Source organism: Physeter macrocephalus, chromosome 16 (assembly GCF_002837175.3).
Source record: "Physeter macrocephalus isolate SW-GA chromosome 16, ASM283717v5, whole genome shotgun sequence".
Lineage (NCBI taxonomy): Eukaryota > Metazoa > Chordata > Mammalia > Artiodactyla > Physeteridae > Physeter > Physeter macrocephalus.
In genome coordinates this window covers 68,353,266-68,377,510 of record NC_041229.1, presented here as the reverse complement: position 1 = coordinate 68,377,510, position 24,245 = coordinate 68,353,266, and the positions used below count along the sequence as shown (strand labels likewise).

General features: G+C 44.7%; 1 protein-coding gene across 1 annotated transcript in view; it reads right to left on the bottom strand.

The window, feature by feature from the left end:
- SPON1 (spondin 1) overlaps positions 1-24,245 on the bottom strand; it is a 276,795-nt gene that overhangs the window by 160,830 nt on the left and 91,720 nt on the right. The window lies entirely within an intron of this gene.

Below are 24,245 nucleotides of genomic sequence, written 5' to 3'. Positions count from 1 at the left end.
TTTTCACTTTAATTTTCCCTGTTTAACAGATAAAGGGAGCCCTCGACTTCATCACAGCTGACCACACTGAACCAGGGATAGTCACACAAGCTGCCCTGTGTCACGTGATCGCAGACCCAGGAATGGGCCCAAGTGTGCATGGATCTGCATGCAGAGCACAGAGGTGTTTCTCTCGATGGTCTGGGCCTAGGCCAAAATGACTTTCCAAAGAAATGTCTACTGTACACTCAGTCTTTCACAAAAAAGTAAAATTGAGGCCAGCCTATTGATGTCTTTTACAGTCTTTCCCCACCCAAGAGAGAAGAGATGTTGAAATAAATGAATGAAATATACTTCCTATTGACACAAGCTACTATGATTATTTATCCATTCTGTTGAGCATCAAGCAGAATGTTTCTTTGGGCCAGGAGAACACTCTGGAGAACACTCACCCCAAAGCCAAATAACAAAGCCTTCTGTTAGTTGGAGTATCCCATCACCTACCACAGTGCTTCCAGAATGTTCCCCAGTGAAATTGCCTCAGGGACCCCTGTGGAGGGCAAGGAGTAGGCCTAGTGGGAAGTATCCCAGGTCCCACGTTCTTGCTTCAAACAAAGGCTCCAACCTCATTTCAACCCAAAGCAGCCGCCTCTCCCATTTGTCTTCCTGTTGTATTTGCTGGTGTATTTTCAACAAATAATTGCTGGAGGTGTGCTTAGCGACCAGGCATTGGCCAGGGACACTGTCATGAACAAGACAAATGGGGCCACTTCCCATTCTCAAAGATGACAGAATAGTGGGGGAGAAAGCATCAGACAACTAAACCCTCAGTTAATGAATGGAGACATCCACAGGCTGTGGGAGAGTGTATCACAGGGGTTCCTGACCAAGCCAGGAAAGGCTCCTCCCAGAAAAGGTGGCTGAGCTTGGATTTGAATGACTAGAAGCTAATTAGGCAAGTGGGATGGAGAAGCAAAGGAGAGGGCATCCTTTGTAAGATCCTTGAGGTGGGGAGGGCTGCAGCTCACTGGAGAACCCACGAGTGCTAAGCCAGGGAGGTGTGAGATAAGCTGGGGAGGTGGGCAGGGCCACATCGCTCAGAGCCTGCAGGGAGATGGCATTTTACTCCAAGCTTGATGAGAAGTCTTTAAGGAATGTGCCATGAGGAGTGAGATGATCAGTTCTGCCCTTTTAAAAGAGCCTTTGGGCCACAGAATAAAAACGGATTGGTATGTGGTTGCAGTACACAGAGCTCCCATGCAAATCAAATTTTGTTTCAATAAAATTCTCTTGGTAAAATGGTTTGAAAACAGCTGATCTGGGACTTCCCTGGCGGTCCAGTGGTTGGGACTCCGTGCTTCCACTGCAGGGGGCATGGGTTCGATCCCTGGTAGGGGAACTAGGATCCTGCACGCCGGGCGGCCAAAAAGCAAACAAACAAAACACCTGAACTACAGGATAAAGTAAAAACTTACCATGGTATTCAAGGCTCTTCACAAAAACCTCCCCCAAACACTCCCCTGGCTTTATTTGTTGGCATTTTGTGCCATGCTCCCTGGGTTCTAGGCTATGCAAAGTTTACCCCCCTTGTCTGAACACCTCTTTCACTCCACCACTCCCTTACCTGTGCTGTTTCCTCTCCCAGAATCTCCCATCACCTGTCTTTGCTAGCATTGGTAACAAATACTCTGAATTTTCTTCCTCCTGCTGTGAGTAGGAGAATAATGGCAAACCTTATGATATAAAGGCATGATGATGCTTAGAAAAATTAAATCACCCCCAGATTTTCCAAAACTATCATTATAAATATTTGAGGGGCCAGAGATAGAAAAACATATTTCCTTTAAGATATTTCTATTTCTTCCATGCCTTGTTTTATAAAGTCAAGTTGGCCCTCTTTTTGATAATGGTTGTAATTTCTGAGCCCTTATTATGTGCCAGTCACTGTGCTAGGGAGGCCCTTCATGTACATTATCTTAACATATCTTCTGCTTTACATATACTACACATCCTCAAGTTCTTTATCAAAACACTTGGGCTAGATGTGTTTTTGAATTCAGGGTTTTTCAGATATTAGAATGTTAAGATGGCAATAGGCCATTAACATCCCCATGATCAAACATATCCATATTCTGCCACAAAATGTAACAATATTCATACTAAGAGAGTAAATAGAACTTATAAACAGCTTCAGGTCAGTTTAGGTCAAGTTCAGCAAACTTATCAAAATGCTCTTGTTTTCAGAGGGATTAAGATGAAGGTTTGTGGCTATTTTCACCCTAATCTTACAGGTGACGATCACTGAGATGCAGGGAGGTTAAGTAACAGGCTCAAGGTTTTGAAGTCTCCCACCTACTGCCAAAGTTCACGGTCTGTCTTAGGCTCAGAGTGCTTGTAAGGATTAAACACGATTACTTATAAAGAGTATAACTGCACTGTGAGGAACGTATTGTTATAAAATGTAACCTCGAGTTGATTTGAGGGGATCTATTTTAGCATCTCACGGAGCACACAGTGGAGAGCTGAGACTTCGGTGGGTCTCCCTGGAGCCTGGGTCATGATCACCTGAAGCTCTCCATGAAAAGACGAGCATATATCCCCATGTCCAAGCTTCGCCAACCCTCTGGACCATGCCCTTTGGATTTCAAACTCTGTGCAGATCCAATGTGGGATACAAGGCTTGTTCTGATCTGGCCCTGGAAATCAGGCTTTATCTCTATCCAGTCCCTCCTGAGCACCCTACCCAAACCATATCCTATATCTGTCTTCATGATCTCACACCCTTGGGCTCCTGTCCGTGGGACTCCTTCTGTCCTTGTGACTCCTCAATATACACCACGCGCAAGCACACGCACGTGCGCGCACACGCGCGCGCACACACACACACACTCTCTCCCTCCCTCTGTCTCTCTCTCTCTCTCTCTCTCTCTCAGTTACCTAACTCATACTCAACTAAGATGTGACTTCCTTCAGATTGATGTCTTGCCTAGATGTTCTTCCTTATGAGAGCCATAGCCACTTGGGCTTCTCCTACCCAGCACTTATTAACCTGTATTATAACTGCCTGTTTACTTTTCTATCTCCTGTGCCAGATTATAAGCTTCCTGAGAGCAGGAACTGTACCTTACTTATTTCTATAGATGTTAGTATCATTGCAATCCTGGGATTCAAGTAGAAGGAACAGAGTTTGGAAAGGAAAGAGTTTGAGATTGAGCTGTCTGTAGGGCATGATGGTGGTCGTAGAGGGTAGTTAGACACAGGGACCTGTAACTCAGGAGAGACTTCAGGCGTGGGGAGGATGGATATGGGAGTCACTGGGGCAGAAGTCAGGATCAAAGCTTTTAGAGTGGCTGATGTCACCCAGGGAAAGTGTGTGGCGTGAGAAGAGAGTCTAGCTGAGCCCAGAACTCTGAATGCCAACATTCACCCACAGATATGCCAGCAGAGACCAAGACTCTGGAACGCTTCCTTGCAGAAGATGTTTCTTTTTATTCCTCATTTGGTCAACTCCTGAGAGAATTTTATATTCTGAGAAAACACATTTCATTTCGAGTCTGTTCCCATCAAAAGTATAAAACTCAGCAGAGATTTATAAATCATATTATAGCTCAGAAAAATAATAGCTTTACAAGATGAGAATGCTGTTAGTAAGAATTCCCTCAGCATTTCAAAATGACAAATTTCTCCCATTCTGTGTTGCAATTTGGCAGTCCTGTTGCATAGCATTTATATACTGATATACTGAATGCTCTCTTATCATGAAAGAACGTGTTAAGGAAATCTAAATTAAATTTCTCAGTATGTTAGCTTCTCAAACTTCGGAATATTGAGGTTCTAAATAACTTACTAATCATTTCAAAAGTTTCCTTTTAAACCTAAAGTGGAACACTTCCAGAAACGCCATCCTGAATCTCTTAGATGCTCGGCTCTTTTCTGTCTGATGAGTTTCTTCATTTGCTGTTCTTTTTCCTTGGGGAGTTTGCCTGTTGGAGTAAAGTTAGAGCTGGCTAAGTTGTAGGTTTGCTGTCTAGCGCTGAAAAGGCCTGGGATCCCTGTTCTCACTGAAAAGGGAAAAGGAGACCTCAGAAACTGAAGGACTTGGGAGAGATCAGGCCACAAAATGAATTAAGCATACACATGGGTCCTCAGCGGCTGGGTCACTGCCACGTAGGGATAATTCATGTAAGGTCCTTATGACATGCATGTTGCACAGAGTAAATACTCAGTAGTGGTAGTCATTATTGTTGCTGTTGTTAAATCACCAGCCCCTAACAAAGTGCCTGACACATAAAAGCACTTAATAAATAGAAGCTATTATTATGATTGATGTCAGGTCTGTCTCCTTTGCTTGTGGAGGAAGGAGTGAGGGCGTTATCTTGATCAACTGCTTCAGGCAGAGATAATGAATGACTAAAATGAAGTTCAGGTTTGCGGTCTCCAGACTACTTTTGCCAACCCTCTTCCCAATTCCAGTAAAATCCCTATTAACTGAACATTTCTTGGAATACTTTACAAAATTTGTCTCTGATCTCAGGGATGTTTTCCAAAGGAGTGATCCAGTTTATAATAAATAACATGTATTTCCTTTTCCCAATGAAAGAACAATTCTGTGGGAGGATGCAGGAATAAAATATTAAAGTCATAGCAATGGTAACATCATCAGGAACTGAGGCTATCTGCCTTATTTTACTTTGCAAGGATGTCAAGTGCTAATCTGATCACGGTCTCATGTTACTCAGCAAATATTTACAGAAGCTGGGTGCATTCCATGATCCAGACTCTTAACCAATCTTTTATATGGTTTTATTTGGATCTCAGGAAATGGAGCTGTGTCCAGGAGTTAACAGGCTTCCTGGCAGCTCATGGTAATGTGCCCATGGGAGAAGAAAAGTGAAAGCTTATCTGCAGGGCTTTACCTACGGGACTCACAAGAACTCCATGGCTGTCCTACAGTAAGGTCACAAAACTATAGGTTCAGAGACTGGTATAGTTGTCTACCATTACTGCAAAGAAGCAAATCTAGTAAATTCTAAAAAATCTAGCTGCCAGGAGATTATTTCTGCTTAATTATCACTCATTTATGAAACACTTACTGAGCACTTATTTTGTGTCAGGCACTTTGCTAGGAGCTGAAGATTCAAAGACAAGTAAGAGATGGTGCCTTCCAGTAAGGAGCTTCTAGTCCAACAGGGAAAAAGAGAGACAGAAAAAGGAAACAGGAAATCAATGTTGAGCGCGATAAAGGAGAAGCCACAGGATGCAGAAGAGCAGTAACTAACTTCACCTTGGCAAAGCTCCAAGAGGAGGCAATGACCCCGAAGGTCTGAATTGGCAGAGGGGCAGTGGAAATAGAGGATCCAAGAGAAACGTCGTAGAAAAATTTATAAGCACTTAGTAACTTACTGGATCCAGACCAGAAAGAGAAGGTTGAGTACAAGACCTTTTATTTATTTTCTGTTTATTTAACAGTTAAACACACTTCTAAGTGCTTCACAGATATTAATTCATTGAATCCTCCCAACAACCCCATGAGGTAGAGGCTAATATTATCCCTGTTTTACAGATGAGAAAACTGACACGGAGAGAGGTAAGTTAACTGATTCTGCATCTGAAACTTCCCGTCTGACTCCCCGTTACTGAAACAAAAGACAGAAGGGGCAAGGAAGAATTTTATCTTTTAATTTTTGGAATTTCTATTGAGATAATTGTAGCTGCACATGCAATTGTAAGAAATAATACAGGGAGGCTGTACATTTTTTGCCTAGTTTTCCCCAATGGTAACAATTTGCAAAACTTCAGTGTAATATGACAACTAGGATATTGACATTAATGCAATCCACCAGGCTTGAGACTGGACACAAAATTGGTGCCATAGGACTAGATGAGGGCCAGATCATGCCATTCTAAAGAAACTGTGCTTATGATAAGCTGCCACACTCTAAGATAGAACAATCCCAAATGACTCTAGAAATTCATAAATTCATGTTAGAACTCCAACTGGAGAATCATCTACAAGTATGATCCTGACTCAGGCAGGAGGCCATTTCTGGCTGGGATGAGGTGGTGGCCAGAGGTGGAGTTGGGGGAATTATTGGTAGGAATGATAACTTCTTGGAAAGATGGCACTGAAACTGGACTTGGAGTCCCAGAGGCTGAGTCTGTAACCAGGGATGAGCTCTTTGCAGGAGTCAGAGCTGCACACCTAAGAGTTCCTTGGAAGGTCCACCATCCATGGGCCTTGGAAGCAATGCTTTGGGCAGACTTCTCAACCTGAATCAGGGGAATCAGCTCCATGCAGCGCTGTACGTATACTTATAGCTTAGGTCATGACCAGAATCTGGCTAAGAGGTCAGTTAGGTTCTTAACAAGACTACAATCCATCCCCAACCTTGTATGGTCATTGGATTTCTGGAGTTCTTGATTCACATTATTGAACAAAGTTGCAACTACAAAACCCTGGTTTTGATTTTAACAAAAATTAGAGGAAAACTAGTTTTAGCACTCAGTTTATTTCTTCTTAGAATGACCCTGAGGATAACAAGCTTATTGTGATTCCATTTTCTCTTATTATTGTCCAATTTTAGACCTCATCTTTATCATACGTCTTGTCAATACTATTACTCTATAACTTTAAATTTTACCCCCTAAAAATCCAATGGAAAATTAATAATGAGGAATTGACTTTCATACCGTAAGAGAAATATAGAAAGAAAAGGATAAAACTGGGTTATGTTTTTAAAGAACTAATTTAGATGTGAGAGTCATTAAAATCAGACAGACATTCATCTACTCATGTTTTTATTTAAAAGAGTAGATGCCATTAAGCTGTGTTAGGAATTAGAGGTAAAAGATGAACAAGACAGGGCTTCCCTGGTGGCACAGTGGTTGAGAATCCGCCTGCCAATGCAGGGGACACGGGTTCAATCCCTGGTCCGGGAAGATCCCACATGCTGTGGGGCAACTAAGCCCATGTGCCATAACTATGGAGCCTGCGCTCTAGAGCCCGTGAGCCACAGCTACTGAGCCTGTGAGCCGCAACTGCTGAAGGCCACGTGCCTAGAGCCCGTGCTCCGCAACAAGAGAAGCCACCGCAATGAGAAGCCTGCGCACTGCAATGAAGAGTAGCCCCCGCTCACCACAACTAGAGAAAGCCCATGCACAGCAACGAAGACCCAACTCAGCCAAAAATAAATTAAAAAAAAAAAAGATGAACAAGATATAATATGTGTGACACTGAGTAGTGGACAGCCTGAGAGATATGAATCAGAATACTGCATAGCAAGCAGTAGAGTCTACCCAATATCTACTCCTTCCGTCTGCCATGCTTGCAGAACACTCATTTTTCGAGGGGTAGTACCAGCTAAGCCAATCAGGATAGTCCTGTTCCCACTTTCCCATCCTTCCTTGCAGCTGGGGAAGGGAGCATGTGATTCATATGTGGTCTCACTAACATAAGGGAAGGTTGACAGCATGGAGGGGAGAACTTCTGAGAAAGCTTTGCTTTCCAGATAAAAGAAATTAATGACCCACCCTGTCCTGTCCTTCTTTTTCCAGCCTTGATTACAACCACAATGTGTGAAACAAGGCAGCCATTTTGTGACCATGAGGAAAAGAAAAAGAAAACTCAGAGACACTGGCTCTGGCATCGTTTAACTGCTGTCACCTGTCAATGACATCATTTAGGTAGCAGTCACCTACCTCCAGCCTTCTTGTTATATGAGAAAAATAAACCTCTATTTATTGAAGCCATCGTTGGTCAAGCTTTCTAATGAATGCTGCTCTCAAAAGCATGACTACCTGATGGAAAGAGGAATGAAGAAAGTATTGTGGGAGTACAGAAGAGGGCAGTTCAAAAGGTAAGGCGGAGCTGGTTCTTCTGACCAGGATATTGCCTTGGGGAGCCACGGAAGGGCTTAGGTAGGATTGCAGGCAAGGATGCCTTGGTCAGAAGAGTCTGGGAGAAGAACACCCCAGATGAGGCCTTAAACGAGGGCTTGGATTTGGTTGGTGGGAGGTTATGCTGCCCTTTGGCAGAACTTTCCATGGGGTGCAGGGGACAGTATTCGCAGTGACTAGGAAGAAAGCAACAGGCCTGCCAGTACACTCCAGTCTGAAGAGAGATATGGCTGCAAAGCGGTGGGCATGGGTGGCAGCACGGTGGGAGTTTGACGGGAAAACACAGGCAAGGGAAATATTCTTTTTTCTCTGGAGGGGGCTTTGCCGTGCCTATAAGCTGCAACTGAGGCAACAGGAGAAACCCTTAGGGGTACCTGCTGGGTCACTGGCTGGAAATTTGTCATCTGTTGGAAAAATCTTAAATAAACTCACATGGACAAAATAAATAGACTGCAGGATATAGTCCCAGTTGTGGAAGCTCTGACAAGGCATTCTGGGTAATGATCAGGACCATTTCTCGTTCCTTTAATTGTTTTATACCAAACTATCCATTTTTTTCAGCATCCTTTGAACCTTAACGGGTTCCTCCCTCTGGCTTAAATTGTCCATGGCATTTCTTAACCTTGCAAAAAGATGTACGTCTAATGCTTGAGCTTGGGGTGAAGGCAATACCTCATAATACATCTTTAGGCCAAAAAAATCATTTTCTCTTAAGGACACAAAAACACAGGGTTTGATGTTCCTGAAAAATTACTTTTTTTTTCCCCATTAAGTCTTAGCATGTTTTTCAGCATTTTGTAATATGATTACTGGCACCTGGGGTATTAGTAGTCAAGGGACAACTTTCACTGTTGTAGTTCACTGTTTCTGTAATATTGTTGGGTCCATGATTCTACTGTATTATGTCGCATACGTTTAAAATGCTAATCGGTGCGCCTGCCTCGCTTTCCCCTCCAACTTCTTCACGTCTATAAACTCTCGCCAGACTATGAGCCCCTCCGGCCCCGGGACTGTGTCTTACTCATCATTGCATGCCTGGAATCTAACAGAGGATCTGGCCAAGGCTTGAACCTGGGGTTCTTAATCTGGGGTCTGCAGACAGGATTTAGGATGATGAAATTTTGTGTGGTGTGCACATTTCTGGTTAAGAGTTCATAGCTTTCATCTGCTTCTCAAAGGGGTTCCTGACCTTGAAACCTTTAAGAACCTCTATTAGGTCTGAAATGAATGATAGTAGATATGTGAAATGGCATAACTGTCATTCCATTTCATAAAATCTCCAACTAAGATATATGCTTTTTTTTTTTTCTAAAGATGAAGGTTAAATTTTTATTCCAAGCACCAAGGCTTCAACGGCTTTCTCTCCAAACTATGCTCTGATCTGAAATAGAATCTGTCTTGGTTGGAAAACAAGAAATAGAAAGTGAAGCATTGCTCCTGGGTTTCTCAGGTGTTCCTAGCAGAGTTCTGGCTGCTCCATGCAGGGCGTCAGTGTAACCATAAAATCACCCCAGCCTGAGCTAAAGGAAATGCTGCCACACTGAAAGCTCCCTCCTGGCTGGTTCACACAGGTCACTATTCTCTGTAGCTGGTTCCACTCTGCCGTGGCCACAGCTGCCTCCCCTTTCTGGGGGTTCCTATAAGCCAGGGCAGGCAGTGTCGTTTCGCAGGTGTAAGGAAACAATCCGGGCGACACAGCAGAGTCCTTAAGTACAGGCTACCTGTCCTCCTTTCTGTTCCTCAGGGAGCCTCCCTATCATCCTGGGTTTTCCTGTACAGTAGCAGACCTATGTGTTGGGAGATGCTCCCCTCTAGGTGGGGTTAGGGAGCGTGTGGAGCGTGGTTATGGTTCTCAGCTAGGGATTCACAGTCGACGAAGGGGTTGCAAAGGATTCTCGAACCCCTAGAAAAAAAGTGTATGCAAAATTGTAAGCATGTGCATCGCTTTGGGGAGAGATTTTATAAGAACCACTGCTCTGAGTTAGGAGGAATGATTTTCATGCCCGTTAGTACTCATCGAGGACCCCCCGCCCTGTCCTGTCCCACCTCCCCCCGACCCCAGCAAGGGCATGCATGGAAGAGTAAATGAATTCCCTGTACAATTCCCGCAGAAACCTCCTAACAGGTTTCCTCTCCTTACCAACCCATCGAATTTACCTACGCTCGACTAAGGGATTAATCGTCACCTCTAGCACATTATTAGGCACCAGTGGTACCATAGTCCTAATTATCCCGTCTCCATCTCCTCCCTGTCCCACCCCACCCCAGCATGGGGTCTGGCACACAGTAGGTCCTCTCTAAACCAAGGTTCCTCTCTCACTTATAGAGCACAGTCCAAGCTCTTGGCTAAACGTCCACAGTCCCGAGCACCAGGACACAAGCTGCCTTCCACGCCTGACATGACCCCCCCCTCCCCCCAGCAATTTCCCCAGCCACCTGAACTCAGCGCTGCCTTTTCACCGTGTGTCACACGACCCCTCCTGGCTTCCACCCATGCCACTCAAACCAGGAATGCACTTCTGGCCCCTCTCTGCCCAGTCACAGCCCACTCATCTGTCACCATCTCACGGCCTCTTCAGAGTCTCATTGACCAGGACCTTCAGAACTGACCTCCTCTGGGTTCCTAGAACACCATTGATCCTGACCATTCATTTGGCATTCGGACATTGGGTACTCTTGATGTGTGCTTGCACTTTAACATCTTGTATTACCATTTAACTTATTGTGAGTTTACGTTTGGGGCTTCTGACTAAGTTCTGAGCTTCTTCAGGGAAGGGGTCTTGCTGTACCCTCGTGGCCCCTCTAGCACGTGGCACAATGCCTTTCATGCGGGACACACTGAAGGTGTGTTGATCTGATCTGTTTTCATGGACTGCCTTGACCTGTCATTCAACTCTTTTACAGTCGAGTGTCTACCCTATGTCTACAATCGGGCAAGAAGCACAAACTCTCCTATATTACCAGAGCCACCCAGCATGCTGGGTGAACAGCAAACAATGACTGGTCTGTATCATGAAACATTTCCCACTGCGTGAAGACCAGTTAAGTCTGCTTTGCTTTGTTCAAGCTATGCTGATGGCAACTGTTGGTCTCAAAAGGAACCATTTGGGTTGAATTCAAAATGCCTTCACAAAGCTGGGAATCAGTAGGATGATGGTACGTCTGCCAGGAGGAGGTTAAACCCAGGACAGAGCTTTCTTTATGGAAAAGACAGTTGCAGATTACACTATGCACCCCTCTTTGCTCATCCCATGAGTTGACTCTTTAAAAAGAAGACACCCCTAGGTCTTATATTTTGACTCACTCCAGACTTGTCCCATGTTTCTTCTTTTCAACATCTGCACCCCTCTTGTAGCATCTGACCTCATTCTTATGTCACATGAGCTCATCAGAGGTAAGCCACAATCATTTGGATCCCCACAGAACTCTGGAGCAACAACATGGGACCACGTGAAGCCACAAAATCTGAACATGATTTGTCCTGTTTCCTAGCCTTTGTCATGGAAAATATTTTCAGAGATAAGTGAAAGGAAGGGAGGGAGAAAGGGATGGAAGGGATAGAAAGGAAGGAAGGAAGGAAGGAAGGAAGGAAGGAAGGAAGGAAGGAAGGAAGGAAAGAAGGAAAGAAGGAAGGGCGGGCAACAGTTTTGACTTTCCGAGTAAAAAATGTGGAAGGGAAATTAATGGCACCTCGTTTTAATGCAGAGTAGAATACAAGTGACCAATTCTTTCTTTAAAAAAATATGGCAAATTTTAAAAATTCTACCAACACTTGAAATGGGGGACTTAGGAGTGATCCTGGAGCCTCTTATTCATGTTAAACAAGGTACTGAAAATCTTTTTTTCTTCAAGCAGGCAAGGAATAAATTAAAACCCAACAAATTAATAAAAATGTCTATCCTAAAGGTGATCGTGCAACCACATCTATACGTTGTGTGTCTTGGAGAGATAAGGAAGTTGGACTTGACAGGATGTGTTCCTGGGAAATGCTTAGATCTTCACAAAGTAGAGATAAAAGTCACAGTGGAGATGGAGAGGAAAAAGAGGGAGGGAGGGAGGGAGGGAGGGAGGCTTCACTTTCCTCACCTTTATAAGGGAACAAGATTAAAACCAAATGGTCACCATCTCCAGAGGGCAACACAACAGATGTCCTAGAAACTGGACCTTCACAGTGTGGTGGACCCAAAGATCAAACTTTTTCTAGGGTCTGTGCCCTGGTCAATGTTTCATTTTGTTTTTGCAACAGAGTGAGTTTGTACCATCAGATTGGGATGTACACTTCCCTATTTTTCTGGATGGCTCCATGTCAAGGATGTTTCTGATACAAAGTAAGATACATTTCAAGAAAGTGAACGAGCGAATCCTTATCCTAGGAGGATACTTGGTGATGATCTTTTGGAAATGACACTTTGCACTGTACTTATTTCCCCCCGGCATCCAAATGTATCAAAATGCATAGTGTTTCTCTGGGTTGACATAGCTAGTCTTGAAAATCTGTAATTCAACTTCCTGCTTACTTGGATTCTTCTCTGTTCAAGCTGCCCTAGAGATGACCAGGAGTCCCTCGTGGCCCAAGGTCTAATGTCACTGACTGGTCCAGTTCCGGATGATATCGTACCAGACTGTCTGTAGAAAAAGCTAATAAATCCTGGCCTCCCATGTGTCTGGTAACCTCCTTAGGAAGGCCAAACCAGTCCTTTGATCCATAAATTGTTATGATTTGTGCAATGTATTTTGTTGAAAGAAACAAACTGCAACTGATTAGACTGGGGATCCGCACATGATGGTTGCACAAAGGCAACCATAGACGCGTTAAACGTGAGGGATGCTGGCTACTTTTGAGTTGCTTTCCTGCTAATTCTGCCAAGTAGTTCCACATATTGAATAGTGCAAACTGACCTCCTTGAATTGTCTTTTGCAAAAAAGTCAGGTAAATTAAGAGACGATGGGTCACTTACACAGGTCTAGCACGGACAACCGTTCAGAGCACTTTTCTGCTCCTCTCTGGAGCCTGTGGCATAATCCCACTGTGACCCAACATGGCTGTGGCTGATGTGATGACGTGACTTGCCCGGCTATATATCCCCGACACCCCCTGTATTTGTGTGATCAACTGCCGGCATCGCAGGCCGGCTGTGCCTGAGGTAACACTACATGGAAATCGGCAGTTATCAACAGTTCCATCTGGATCCTGTTGGGCTCTTCTGGTTGTTGTCAGGGCTCATCAGCATGAACATGAAGTTGTTTTGATTTGCTGCTGTCTCTCTGCTCTCAGAAAACTGTTATCAGGAAAATCGCATTAATTAGCAACGGCTGAGGGGAGGACCGGCTCTTTCGGAGCTGCAGCTGCAAGTCTCGTTGCAATCTGCTGCCTAAATTTTAACAATTAACAGAATAAATAGACTCTGAATGTATTTAATCACGTTAATTTTGTTTCCCTCTATTTGTATTACTGTTTAGGACTGGTAGTTAATTTACATTAAATACTCTGATACCATTAGCACCCTTTAAAGCATAACCTCAGCTTTCCTAATCCTGTATGATTTACTGGAAGTGATATATTGTTTAGCTTAAGGCTAATTTTTTTAACTTGATGAGGGAAAATTAAGAATTAATTAAAATTTACCCAAAAGGTTGGTCTATTAACCAAGATGTCTGCTTGAACTGAAAGCCTTATTTTATAGCTATGCTGGGTAACAGAATTGGACAGATGGATGCATGGATGGATGGCGGAAGGAGAAGAATAATGGATAGAATAGGATGACAGAGATACAGAATAACAGACAGACAGATACATATATACATACAAAAGGACTTAGGTTTAAACCTTCAAAATTCTAATCCCACTTATTCATTTCTTTTCTTTATAATCACCGTGAAATCAGCATGATAAAGACATGGTATAATAGAGACACCTTTACAGTCAAGCAGATCAGGTTTGATGCTGGATCTACCTCTTTAGTGTGACCTAGGTGAATTATAGCCCTGAGACTCAAGTTTTCTGCCCTACAAATTAGGGTTAATATCTACTCTTGTGAGCATTAATGAGCTAAGCCAGTACGGAAAGTTCTCTGGCATGATGTAAATGCTTGAAAAATATGATCTTCCTTTCTTCTTTCTACTTTAAACCTCATGTTGCTATTTAACTTCTCATATATTTATGCCTTTTCCACCCAGCTAGAGAGTTAATTAAACCCTTATGAAGTAGAGACTTTCTCTTGCTCATCCCTGAACCTACCCACAGTGCACTGCATAGTGACTAGGGCCCATTGGATGTTGGTACCAATTCACCAGTGTTAGCCCACAAGCCTTGACTTTATCACCTTGTATAACGATAACAACTAACATCTACTGAGTGCTTACTATGTGCCAGGCACTCTGTGGTAAGCATTTTACATACTTCAAGCGTTCTCAGCCCTGGCTACTCATTAAAATCATTTGCTGGAACCTTTAAAAAGTACTGACATCCCAATTCCATCCTAGTCCAAAGAGATCAGATTTCCAGAGGTGGGGCCAGAACACAGGTGATTTTACAAAGTTGCTCAGGTGACTCCATTGGGCAGCCAGGGTCAAGAATCGCTGACATAGATTGTGTTGTTTAACTCTCCCACCTATGAGGTAGGGACGGTTATTATCCCCTTTGCAGATGGAAAAAGCCAAGGCACAGAGGGACCAAGTCTCTTGCCCATGTTTATACAAGTCTTAAGCAGTGGAGTCAGGATCGGGAACCCAATATGGTTGACTCCACAACCCATAGCTCTCTCCCAACTTCCATGTACAAGGAAATCTCAAGCTGAAACTATGGAGCAAAGATAGAATATGTAAGTGTCCTAAGTGTTAAACAGCAATTTGATCACTTAAAAAGTGGGCATAAACACAGCAAATCTTTTCTATTTAAAAAGTGGGAACAGGTTTCGATCTTGACTTATACACTCAGGGTCTCTGTGACCCAGTTCAAATCACTTTACCTCTGGGAGCCTTAACCTCTCACAATGATTATGATGTCACCCTTGCAAGAGTATTGGGAAGGTGCTCTGTAAACCCTAAAACTACTTTAAAAATGAAAAGAGATACTTCCCATGCCTCAGCTCCTTACCCTCATTTTACAGGAAAGAAATCAGAATCAGATTGGGTAGAGCCAGGACTCCAGCCTGGACCTGTCTGACCCCAGAGCCCATCTCAAGATGCAAACTGTCTAACGCAATGTTGTAATCAGTTGAGAACCAGCTTGAAAAATGTTATTAGCAACAGAATCTGTGGTGATTGCGGAGGGATGTGGAAATTAGGCTTTTCTGTAAAGAGGTGCTTTTGAGATGGCCATGGCAGTGGCTACGGGGACAGAGGGGGAAGCCCTTCTCCTCTCCCACACTAACCCCCTACCTCACCGCTCCCAGCCAAGTAACTCTCTGTCACTCTTGGCTTTGTTCCAGGGGCTAAAGTGAACACAGAAATGCAGCCTCTTCCAAAGAGAGCCTGGCACCTCAAGTTCTCAGGTGAAATTCATGTGCCAGTCCCTCAGCCGCCTTCTTTCTTCTTCCCTCCCACAACTGGCACAGACCTGGCACATAGTAGGTGCTCACAAAATGTTTGTTGAATGAATAATTAATCCCTGGGAGTTAGTAGGAGGTGGAGGGTGGTGAAAGATACATCGACACTCGTTCCCTCTGAGGCCAAGTGCCACCTACAGCATCACATACAAACGGGCATTTTATACCTTTGCCTCACTCGGTCACAGTTTCCATCTTAAACAGCTCACCTTGACTCAACTTTGTCTTGTTTCTTCCCTTATGACTGCCTTACCTACTGAGGACCCTTTGGGCTTGATCCTCAGCATTTTCTTTTATTTGACCCCTTCTTGCCCTTCTCCACCATGAGCTGCTCTGGCTCTGTAGCCACACAGGGTACAACCATCAGCTGGTTCAGCTTAGGCTCCAGGTTTACCTGGCCCCGTGGTAGGTATCACATGGCTGCTGACAGTACAGGCATGGGAAGGCAGCGAGTGGGGTGAGAGGGGAGGGGACTTGAGTGGGTAAGATGCATCCACAGACCACAGTTCATACGCATCTCCCCCATTCACCCTCCCCAGCTAGAACACTATTGAGGCTTGCAAGCCCCCTTTATAAAAGACAGTCCTCACAAGAATTCAGCCTCATTAAAGATCTACTCAGACACTGTGGCAGATCAAAAGCTTGGGCTGTGGAGTTAGACTGTCTGGGGTTCAAATGCCAGTTTCACTACTTAAGATGTTGGGCAAGTTGTGCCTTAGCTTCCTCTCTGTCAAATGGGAGAGTAGTATCTGCATTATATATAGGGTGCTGGCACATATTTCAGCTATTATTATTACTGTTATTAAAAAAATTAGAGCAACACCTGGCTGAATGCTTGAAGGGGGGACGTTTTTGGGAAAAAGGGCAACAAGAGAAGCCACTGCAATGAGAAGCCCGCGCACCGCGACGAAGAGCAGCCCCCGCTCGCCGCAACTAGAGAAAGCCCCCGCGCGCAGCAACGAAGACCCGACGCAGCCAAAAATAAATAAATAAAATAAATTTATTAAAAAGAGAGACAGAAAAAAACAGTACAAAGAAGAGAAGAAAAGCAAAGAAAAACATCACATTTCTTGAGCGCCACCTTTGCCCCAAGAACACTCCTTCCTGCTCCACCATCAGGACCACTTGCAGATCCTCAAATGCTCCTTGCTTTACCTGGTCTAGAGCCACTCCCACACGCTGTTTCCTCTGCTCTCCTCCCCTCTAGCCTTCTGTCAGCTCACAGGTTGATCTCTTTAGACCCTCTGCACCACCCCAGACTAGGCTGGGCGCCCGCCCTCCCATTCCTCTTCCCACGAATGCGGCCCTGTGACTGGTCCCCCCCTCACCCCACACCAAGAACGAAGGGACAGACAGCCTCTCAGACCTAGCGAGTCCTGGCCTGTCTTCTTGATTGAACCCAACCAACGTCTTCTCATCCCCACCGTAGCCCAACCTTCTGGTAGGAAGAAACCAGGAAGAAAACGGAAAAATGAGAAAGAAGGAAAGATGCAAAGGCGGCTCTTCTCTTTCCTCTCCACCCCCTCCTGCCTTTGAACTGAGTCTGTTTAATTTGAAACCATTTCAACCTTAAAGAAAACATCCAAGAACAGTACAAATAACTTTTTTCCCCTGGAGCATTTAAGAGTAAGTGGTTGACATGATATCCCATCACCTTGAGCACTTTAGTGTTTTTCCTACAAACAAGGATATTCTCTTATGTAAGCACAATGTAACAAAAAGACTTAGGAAATTAACATTAATACATCTAATCCTCAAACCCTATTCAAATTTTGACAATTGTTCCTTTATGGCCAAAAGGTCTAGTTTAGAATCACTGTGTTTCCCTTAGATTTTATGTCTCCTTGGCCTCCTTCAATCTGAAGCAGTCCCTCAGGCTTTCCTTGACTTTTATGACTTTGAAAGCTCTGAAGATGACATGTTGGTAATTCTGTAAAATGTTTGAGCTTGTCTGATGTTTCCTCAGGATTAGATGCAGGTTATGCACCTTGAGCAGGAATATCACAGAAGTGATGCTGTATTCTTCTCATTGCATCCTGTCAGGGGGCACAGAATTTAAATTCAGATTTGTCCCATTACTGGTGTCTGCCAGACTTCTCCACTCTAACATTCCTGGTTTCCTCTTTGTAAGTTATTAAATATTCAAGGACAGGTACTTTGAGATTATATAAACATCCTGTTCTTTATCAAACTTTCCAATTATCCATTCATTTATTTAGTTAGCATAGGTATTTATTTATATCAGATGACCTCTAATTTCCCATTTTATTTAATGGGTTATAATCCACTACTGTTACAACTCTATGGGAACTTAGACCCCTGTGTATTTGTGCTGGGTCTTCTTGTCTTGATGTTATATTTTAGTTTTAATTTTCCCTGATTTTGATTTTTAAAATTTAACATGACTATTTTGTTTTATGTTTTTCTTAACACCACTTCATATTCTTTATGGGAATTGGCAAGGACCAAGCAAGCAAAAGGAAAGGCGATGCAGTGAGACTGAAACTTACGAGTTTTTGAAGCTTGAAAAACCATGTAGAGTTTTTGTCCTAAGTGCCAGAAACTGGAATTCACTTCTGGGGGTGAACTTCTTTTGTCTTAGAAACATCTATGTGATGATCTTCATTGTATTGCAAATGTAAAGCAATAATAATAACAACAATAATAATATAGCCTTGTACAGAGCTGCTTCTGGGCCAGATGGTTCTAAATACTTTACATGTATTAACTCATCTAATCCTCACAGCAACCCTATAAGGTAGGTACTATTATTTATCCCCATTTTACAGGGGAGACAACTGAGGTACCCAGAGTTTAATGACTTGTCTGACATCAGTAGTAAATGGTGGAGCCAGAACTCAATCTCAGGCTGTCTGACCTGAATCCACCTTCATAACTACAATGCCAAACTAATCCAGAGGAGAACTGGGTCTGGATTTGGGTCAACTGGGACTTGTACAGGGCATTCTCTTGAGGGGGGAACTAAAATGGCCCTTAAGGTTGGGAAGGGAGCCTGATGCCCACCAAGTGTGAAAGCAGGGAACAGCCAAGGATGAGTTTGGGCTTCTGCGCCCTGAATATAGCCAAACTTATAAGCCAGTTATGTAGGACCTCTGTGTTATGATTCCCTTCTCTAACTCCCCAAGCTTTCAACAACATCTTACTACCATTGTTGCTTAGCCTAAGCTGTGATGTGGGGTATTAAGGGATGGGCTCCAAGCATGAAGCAAAGGTAGGGAAGCAGCTGCCTGAGGGAAAAGATCTACAGTCTAGATCCAGGTAGCCAAGGTGGCAAGCAACAGCCAGGAGCTTTTGATACCATAATAATTGCCCAAGGATTCCCTCAGATTCTTAGGTGGTCAACCTGGCAGAAGCCTTGTCTTTCTGTAGTTAAGGAAAAATTAACTCCTCATTAATAATCTGCAAACAATATTTTCCAATTAAAAAGATGGGGGGCACCCTTTGAGAAGTCAGACTGTAGAGCGTCCTGTGATTTCTAGCACTAGATGGATGAGGCTGTGGCTCATCCCTCTACCCAACCATGACTTAAGAGCTGGGATCTGGGACATCTGCCAACTTTTTCCTTGGAGTGGATTCTTCTTTTGCACAGCAAATATCACAACTGCTGGCAGAGGAAGAAGGCAAGGTGAATCTTTTCTCTCAGTGTACAAAGAAATGCAATAAGTGTGTTATTGCATCTAGAGTCCCTGCAACAGAGGCCTTGTCAAAGAGGTAATGAGGGCCAGTGACTGGACACATGACAGATGGTACAGAGTAGGACCCAAGTGAGACCACTAAAAGCCAATCACAAAAAGGTGAGGGTAGAGAAATCAGATCGGGGAAGTGGGTTTATCGAGCAACACAGCAGGTATGAAGGAAGATTCCCAAGCAACAAAGCAACATGGACTGGAACAGCAGGGCCTGTTCAAGTACATTCTGACTCATCAGATTTCTACGTGGAGCCACAGTTGTGTTTAATTGTATACATCGAGACCGATTTGCACACTGTGAGAATGCATGAACCCAGCTGCCTAAGCCCCATAAGCATGGTAGAGATGTAAGAGTGAGTGTGGGAGAACCTGGCTGCCGTTCCCGGGGCTCTGCTCTCACTGGTTTCCTGACTCCATAGCCGCAAGACAAGACTCAGTCCTGCAGCTTTCATCTGGGGTTGCAGCCCAGTCACCCATCGTTCACCACTCCCTGATTTTTCTTCTGCACTACGGAAGGCTCTTCTGGGTAGTGGGGACTGTTGTTCAGAGTCTGGGTGTAATTATCACAAAACAGCCTCTGACTTTAGGGAAAAAAAAAATAAATGGACTTTGGACGATGTAAGGAGATGATAGCTAACCAGTCCTGCACCCAAAACTGCAATTAAAGCAATTCTGATGTCACTGTTAATCATGCCGATTTATGTTTTGAAGGGAAACCAAATGATGAATATAATGATTATTCCTGTTTCTGCTTCCCCCTCTCTTTCTCCTCAAAAATTGGCAATAAAACTAAAGTCAAATTAAACATCTGTTTGAAAAATAAGCTGGAGTGCTGATGACAGCTGCGCTGGACTTACAAATGCACCACAGCTGTCAAACTCTAAATTAACAATGATTTTCATTTATGAATAGTATAGAACTAAGATATTATGGAGCTTTTTCTTCTCTACCTTCCTGGCTTCCAGGGGCTGTTAAATGCAAAATGTTGGGGAACTACCCAAGGTTAAATGTAGCTGAAATCAGCCCGCAATAATTAATAATGGAAGGAGTGGGGGACATTCTTTCTTCTTACTTAATCTCATTTCTTCACTGGCTTTAGTTTGGGTATTCTCTGTGGCAAACGAAGGCAAATAGTTCAGGGACAATTCTTTGATTAGTGGTTGTAAATGAATGGTGATGGAGCTGTGAGCACCTCTGAAGGAATGTCATCTTCTACAGCGCTGAGGACCCTCTGCTCATCTTTCCAGCATCCTTTGTGTCTTCAGTGGACTTCCGCCCATTCTTCTACCAGATGAAGTAATGAATGACCACGTATATGACTCTGTTACCCTGTGGTTACATACTAGGTATAAAAAGATCTAATCAAGCCATTTTGGTGACAGGATAAAATATGCCAACCTGTTTTACACTTACTTCATGAGATCGGCAGATGTAGAAAGAGCCTGAGTTCACCTCCTCTCATGGGCACACCAAAATCACAACTATTTGCAGAACAACCATCAATGAAAAAGACCAAACCTACCAGAAAAGATCTTCTACAACTAAAGACATGAAGAAGGAACCGCATGAGATGGGGTAGGAGGGGTGGACTCATGATAGAGTCAAGTCCCATACCCCTGGGTGGGCGGGTAATTATACTGGAGAATAATTACATTGCAGAGGTTCTCCCACAGGAGTGAGAGTTCTGAGCCCCATGTCAGGCTATCAAACCTGAGGGTCCTGCACTGAGAACATGAGACCCCAGAGCCTTTGGCTTTGAAGGTCAGGGGAGTTTGATTTCAGGAGCCCTGAGGGACTGGGGGAAACAGAGACTCCAGTCTTAAAGTGAGCACACAAAATACCATGAGCTCCAGGTCCCAGGGCAAAAGCAGTAATTTGATAGGGTCCTGGGCCAGACCTACTTGCTGGTTTTGGAGTGTCTCCCGGAGGGGGTGGAGGAAGGGTGTGGCTCACCCTGGGGACATAGACACTGGCAGTAGCCATTCTTGGGAGCTACTTCTACCATGTGGATGCTGGTGCTGGTCGACGCTGGTGCTGGCGGGTGCCATTTTGAAAACCCCCCTCCAGCTCATTAGTGCCAAGACCCGGCCTCACCCAATAGCCTGTAGGCTCTGGTGCTGGGGTGCCTCAGGCCAAGCAACTAACTGGGACACACACACACACACACACACACACACACACACACACACACACACACACACACACACACATACACACACACACCCCATCCATCAGCAGGCAAGCTGCCTAGAGACTTCCTGAGCCCACACCTGCCTCTGGACATGGCCCTACTCACCAGAGGGCCCAGGACCCAGCTCCATCCATTGGTGGGCAGACACCAGTCCCAGAATCCCCTGGGCCCTGGCCCTGCCCTTAGGAAGACTGCACTAGCCTCTAGACCAGCCTCATCCACCAGGGGGCAGACACTAGATGCAAGAAAGCCACAATCCTGCAGCCTGAGGACCCAGCCTGTAGCAGGCCAGACCCAGCCCTGGGTCCCAGCCCTGCCCACTAGCAGGCCAGTACACTTACTTCATGACCCTGAGAGACAAAGTAGGTGTGGAAACATCTCTTTGTCCTTTCCTACCCTTGTCCCAGGGTTGTCACTGTCCTACCCAGGGAACGGGTGAGGCTCAGGAGTGGAGGAACACATCTACTATATATCCTGGTTAAAAAAATATGTATATGGATTGAAAGGTTAATGTAGATATGATACCATCTGATGATTTTTCATTGTTGCATTTTTATCCTGTGACCATTTCATGTCAAAAATGTCACGGGACAGGGGCTTCCCTGGTGGCGCAGTGGTTGCGCGTCCGCCTGCCGATGCAGGGGAACCGGGTTCGCGCCCCAGTATGGGAAGATCCCACATGCCGCGGAGCGGCTGGGCCCGTGAGCCATGGCCGCTGAGCCTGCGCGTCCGGAGCCTGTGCTCCGCAACGGGAGAGGCCACAACAGAGGAAGGCCCACGTACCACAAAAAAAAGAAAAAAAAAAAAAAAAAAATGTCACGGGACAAACATTGTGGTATATACATGTAATGGAATATTATTCAGATACAAAAAGGAATGCTATAACATAGATGAACCTCAAAAACATTATGGTAAGTGAAAAAAGTCAGATGCAAAAGATCACATATTGTATGATTCCATTAATATGAAATATCAATAATAGGTAAATCCGTAGAGACAGAACGCAGATTGGTGGTTGCTAGGGGCTGCAGGAAGAGGAAAATGGGGTTCCTGCTTCTGGGTAAAGGGTTTTACTTTGGAGCAATGGAAATATTTTGGAACTAGACAGAGGTGGTGGTTGCAAAACACTGTGAATGTACTAAATGCTACCGAATTGATGGCTTTTTTTTTTTTTTTTTTTTTTGTGGTATGCGGGCCTCCCTCTGCCGTGGCCTCTCCCGTTGCGGAGCACAGGCTCCGGACGCGCAGGCCCAGCGGCCATGGCTCACGGGCCCAGCCGCTCCGCGGCACATGGGATCCCCCCAGACCAGGGCGCGAACCCGGTTCCCCTGCATCGGCAGGCGGACGCGCAACCGCTGCGCCACCAGGGAAGCCCCCGAATTGATGGCTTTAAACTGGTTAATTTCATGTTCTATGAATTTAATCTCAATTTTTAAAATGTCCACAGGATCTAAACATCATGTTTTGATCCACCACGATCAGGGCCTGGAATATCTTGGAAAGCCCTGCTCCATCACTGGGATAGGACTGGGACTGGTCTTGCTGCCAGGGCTCTGGGTCCTTGTGCACGACTGGGGTGGGCCATTCATTCGCACATGCCCACCGAGTTGTGGTCACACCGCTGCCCCTTGCAGTGTGGGTTTCAGTGTTCCATCTGAGCCTCAGTTTCCTGCTGTGCCTGTAGCGCCTCCACAGCACGTACTTCCTTTTAATTATTCCCAGTTTTCTCCCCAGGGGCTGGATCCTACACCTGGGACTCCAGCTGCTGAATCGAACTCTGCTGCCATTGGGCTGCTCCCTTGGAACTATGCCACTGCCAGCCACCCAGGAAGCCCCGGCATCTGGATTCCACCTGTTGGATGGCATGTCTTAGAGTACCTAAGTCTTCCTGAACCAAGCACATGCTGCCCTTTTAACCATGGTCTTGGTTTCTTCAAGTGCTCTCACAAGAATCAGCCTCTTCTACTGGTCTGGGGTTTCCCACCCCCTTTTCTGTTGATTCCTCGCTTCCACCCCTAGTTAGCATTGCTGAGGTTCTAGCCAGCCTCAAGGGAGAGCCACCCTGACTTACGACAAAGGAGCCTGTGGTTCTTCTCAATACCTAATGCCAGAAAAATTGCAGGGTAAGCTGCACTTCAGCCACATCAGATCCTTCTAATCCTGCCAGCTTCCTCTGAAACATACACAGAGTCATCAGATGTGGGTTTCCTGTGTTATTTCCTTCCCAGATAAAAAGAGTTGGTGAGCTCCATGAAGTTACAAAATCTTATGAGTTCTGGCTAATCCCTCCTAATACTCATCTCTCTTCTCACTAACAAGTCTTTCTCTTGCCAGGTCCTTGGGTTTGTTTTCCATTTTCTAAAGGACATTTAGTTTCCTCACTTGGGGAGCAACACCTCCCCGACCCAGGCAGCCCCCTGCCCCTCCAGGCTTCACAGACCAAGTGAGGCAGAAGGTGGGGGTGTGAGGGTCAGCGTAGCTTAGTGGTGATTAGTTAACAACAAGGGCTTTGGAGTCAAGTGGAAGTGGGTTTAAGACCCAGCTCCATCACTAAACTGCTTTATTACCCTGAATACAAACTCTCTAAACCTCAGTTTCCTCATCAAGAAAATGGGAAGAGTATAGTGAAGACCCTACAGGGCTTTTATGAAGATTAAGTAAAATAAGGTATGCAATGCACCTACACAGGTCTTGGCAATAAATGTAAGCTACTTATACTACTCTTCATACGAACTGCTGCAAGCTACTTATACTACTATTCATACTAATTGATGCATTGAGCATCTCTATACGCCTCTTCACATCCTCTCATCCCAACTCTGACTCCATCCACTGTTGCTATGAGCAGCTCTGTCCACTGTAATTAGATGATACACACCTTGTCTGTGTGGTGTACCTCTTGCTTCTTGTCCCAGAGCTTCT